The following is a 4,542-nucleotide window of genomic DNA, read 5'->3' on the forward strand; positions in this document are numbered from 1 at the left end:
TATTGAAAATAATTTAAAAATTGAATCAAAGCAAATACTTGAACATCATCGAGAACTCGTACTCTTCACAAAATACTATGTTGTATAGCAGTATGTGAAAGACCATTATCTTCTTTAGTTTCGTTACTTGTTTGCATCTTAATCAGTAACTCTTGGTGATTTTCCAAGTAATTCTTTGATTCTATATACTTGTAAGTTATGTTTATTTATGTCTAAATGGTAAAATTAAGCTAAATATTGTATATTGATGAATTTGTGCGTAAGTCCCCAAATGACTACAATGAATATCATTAGTGGTTGCTAGATGTTAGTACCGAGAAGTGTAAATACTCTCCATTGTTTCAACAGTTGGTCTGTGTAATGGTAAAATACAGTAGCATGTAACAATTCAATTGCTCGACAACTTTTCACAGACTACAGATACATTCAAATCTTACCAAAGCAAAAATAAAAAATAAAAAATAATAATAAAAAAAAAATAAAAAAAAAACCCACAGAATACAGATTGCGCTGAGCACAAATCACACTTGATCTCACTCACTAACACACATTTTTACTATTAAGATTGTGCTAGCAGTATCTATATATATTACACTTTTTCTCACATTGTCAATCGTACTTTTATTCTATAAATCAATTTCAAAGAGGAAGCAGATTTTCAGATAGCAACGGCAAGATACCACCAACTAACCAACACTACTTCCAATGCCGATTCCAATACCTCCATCGTCAGCGGCAAAGTGAGAGGTGTAACAATCCGATGAATATATTTGATAATAGTATGCCAAAGTACCAAAGTACCAAAGTCGGAACCAACGACCACCAAAATAAAATAGGCGACTCCTAAACATACTTAATAAATGCATCATTTTAGATCGTTAGATGAAAACAATATATGCACTAAGTAGTAGTCAAAGGTGTAACACATCAATTTATTAAGCGTGCCTATATTGCTAGTAGCATAGCCATCGAGAATCGGGAACAAATGAAACAAAATATAAGTTACTTGGTCAAGCAGTTTTATTTACAAATCGTGTAAAGTTTGACAGCTTGCACTTAATGCCTGGATATAGGGATGTCACTTTTTCCAAGTACCATCTCTATGAGATCTATAATGATTTGGAGGAATGGCCATTCTTTGTACATTGCTTGCAAATCTTGGTATATCCCGCCGCATGCACCCTTTAGGCCCGGACTCAACACCAAGCCAAGCGGGGAGAACAAATATTATGCGTGTCCATGCAAATACCCATGGTATTGCCGCGAAGATGTCCGATTCCTGTTGAATTCTTGCTTCGTGCTGGTCTGCTTCCTATGTTGAGGAAACCAAGCTCAGCTTGTGGCGTAACCTAGTTAAAGTAGGCAAGAAAGTCTGGGTTGTCATATACAATACTCCGATAATTGTTGCAACTGAATTTGGAAATTTCTTCCATAAGGTTACACCAATTTTCTTCTCTAGGGGGGATTGGAGGCTATAACCGAGTCAGACAAAAAGATATGTTTAAACAAAGGTTACAGAATTTCTAATTGAACGTGTTCTAATGAAGAGTGTAACGTTCAGTGGAAAAACCATTTGACGATTACTATAGACTTTTATATATAGATTCAAGAGGATGAAATAACCATGAACGCAGGCGATTTTTGAAAAGGTAAGACACTGTGCTATTCTTGAGCGTTAGCTAGCAAAAGAATTATCTAGTAGTATCCAAGTTCGCGAATCGCATGATGGACCTACTACCATTTGAGAACCGGTGGTTGGGATTTGAATGGCAAGATACGTGGGTCCACCACCACGCCCAATACTTCCTCCCCGTCCATGGAATAGTGTTACTTTGATGCCATACTCATTGGGGTAGCCACAACGTCCTCTTGGGCTTTGTACGGTTCCCCGCTGCAGTGAAGCGGTCAACATCTTTTCGAATCCGAAGTACCCAACCATTACCTGGCCCACAATAACCGATTGGAGTTACTGAAGTTTCATATGGCCTAGACAAAATTATCCCATTTATTTATGATCGTACCTCTTGTTGTCCATTGTGGTTTTTATGATGTGCTCCCGATAACAATCAATTGCTAACAACTTTTCGATCATCGAACCGGCTCCTCTCAAGTCCTCGACGGTTTCAAATAGAGGGACCACTCTCAACCTATAAGCAACCAAAGGGGTCGTGGTACCGGATAGAGCTGGTTGGTCTCCTTTCCTGAATAGAGCTACTTGCTGCCGAGCCAAAACGACTCCATAGCTACCGGCCGGATAGAAGAGTGAGACCTTGGCTGGTATTTTCGATGTTCTTGTAGCTAGAAAAGGCAACGGTTGATCGGAGATGTGATCTTCTCTCGGAGGAAGCACTCAATTCGAGGCCTTGCCTAAGAAGCTAACTTTGCATGCGATACGAGCATCGGGCTTGTTGGCATCCGTCGTGCCGATTCCAACGCCCATCATCACCCGAAAGTTCAAATCTGTTGTAGGTTGAGAAATTATGACCTTGTGATGTGTTGCTTGAAAGTCAGTGTTAGGGGGTGGAATTATACATTCCTGAATTTTTTGCTGAGCAACCTTGTTAGCTGTCGGACCCAGACCTTCCACAAACTGCAACAGGCTCTCCTTGTATCCATAGCCGCCCATCCTTCCTTTGTCAATTTGTAGAGTCTCAAGAATGTAATCACCATAAACTTTTAGGAACTAATTTTTTTTCACAGTGATAAAGAAGACTTACGCGCACAATAGATTTGGAGCAAGTGGCTTCCTTTGAAATTAATGACTCGGTTTCATTTAGGAAAGATTTAAAAGGCTTGTAACTTGAACGCGGTTGTCCTTCTCTAGTTCCTGGAAAAAAGTAAAGGAAAAGAATAGAAAATAGAAAATCCCATGGTCAAATTTATATAACAAATCTAACGGCATTTTAGTATATTACATTGATTACATAAAAACAAAAAAGGTATTTTTACATTTGATATAATATCAGTTGGATGGTTCAACTTGCACCCTACATACTAATTACTATACATACTTTTTCTCTAGGAGTCTACTGAGGGCAGATGCTGATAGTCATAGAGTGACACAAAAAAAAGTACGTTGTGCCAAAATTTTAGCAGCAAGTCTTCTATACAAATATTTGAGTTAGTAAAAGCGATATAAGGCGACTTCTTGAAGTGTTGCGTGGATAAATTTTAAGCATATGCATGGATGAAATTTGAATCACCATATCAAGAATGTGGCTTACCGTTTGATGCGACATTGGAAGTCATTCTACTCAGTCTACCTACTGTATTAAGCTCAGGTTGCAATGTAGAATTTAAACTTCTGGTTTCAAATTTGGGCTTTCTGCCATGTCTTTTTTTCGTCAAGAATTCGTACTCAAGGTTTCCAGGCTTCGTTCTGAGGGTTCGAACCACCTGCTTAGCCAGTTCGTCTATAGTTTGAGCCTGAAAAACTCATCGCATGTTTTCGTAATAAAGGTAAGCAGGTATTTTAGGTAAGCAGGTATTTTAGGCAACATTCTTTGTCAAAAATGACTAAGAACTGTTGAGACTAAATAGTAAAGCAAGCACTGATGATTTGAAGAAAAGATGGTGTTTTGAGCATTGAAAAGCATCGCATTCTCAAATATCAAGAAAACGTCATGCTATAAGTATTCAAATAATTAATCAATCACAGTCCAACTATGCTCCCATAAACTCAAATATAGAAACTGAGTCATGTTTCACTAATTAGATATCACAGGATTCGACTAATAATCGAGGCATAGGGTAAAGATCTTGGAATTTATGTTAACCGCACTGAGTGGACTACTAAGACACTGATTCTAAGAGATTTGTAAGCTCCTTGCTTTGTTTTTTTCTTTCATAGTCATGAAATCCATTGGCTCTTTAATAATCTCATAGTATCCCTCAACCTTCCAAAGCAAGAAGTCCGCTATAAATATTATTGAACTTTGACATTGGGGGAAAATAAATCAAGTACAAACCTCTACAGGATCAACTGGTACAGCGAAGATCTCACGTGTCTTTCCCAAAAAAGAATCCAAGAAGTAGAATACTCTCATGAGCGAGCTATGCCCAAGTATTACCTTGAGTTTCATTAATCAAGGATTTATGTTCATAAATACTAACCTCTGCAGTATCTCAAGAACAACGTGCAACGTTCTTTTCTCTGGCATCTGAGGTGTCGGTCGATCTGTTGATGGTTGACCTGATACAGCAAAAACTACGTTTTACATAGAGACTCATTGTTACAAAACATTAGCATAGAACGTGTAGAATTTTACATATTTATGGCAAAACGTAAGCTCACCATTGTTGCCCAAAGGGATTTTTTCATTCTCTACCCTTTGGAGTTCCTGCAAGAGCAAATGAGACTCTGAGCAAAACCTCACCGAGGACATTGGATTGTTAACGCGTCTAATTGACCTTTCTGGCCAAAGAGCAAGTGAGCTGTTCAATGATCTAGGTCTATAGGACAAAATTTGAAATACTTAATAAAGCATTGGTAAGATCTGCTTGCAATAGGTAGAAGCCATGCTTGAAGTACAAAAAGTAGAG

The 4,542-nt window shown here is 38.0% G+C and overlaps 1 long non-coding RNA gene across 2 annotated transcripts; it reads right to left on the reverse strand.

The window, feature by feature from the left end:
• Positions 1-2,662: 2,662 nt before the first annotated feature.
• LOC147481325 (uncharacterized) lies at positions 2,663-4,193 on the reverse strand. 2 transcript variants are annotated; one of them, XR_015206244.1, is made up of 3 exons: positions 4,114-4,193; positions 3,225-3,426; positions 2,663-2,827 (listed from the first exon to the last, which is right to left on the reverse strand). It is a non-coding gene; the product is annotated as an uncharacterized LOC147481325 (long non-coding RNA). The 2 variants fall into 2 exon arrangements; XR_015206245.1 differs by lacking the exon at positions 4,114-4,193 and adding an exon at positions 3,969-4,080.
• Between the last annotated feature and the right edge of the window lie 349 nt (positions 4,194-4,542).

Source organism: Coptis chinensis, chromosome 8, assembly GCF_015680905.1.
Source record: "Coptis chinensis isolate HL-2020 chromosome 8, ASM1568090v1, whole genome shotgun sequence".
Taxonomy (NCBI): Eukaryota; Viridiplantae; Streptophyta; class Magnoliopsida; order Ranunculales; family Ranunculaceae; genus Coptis; species Coptis chinensis.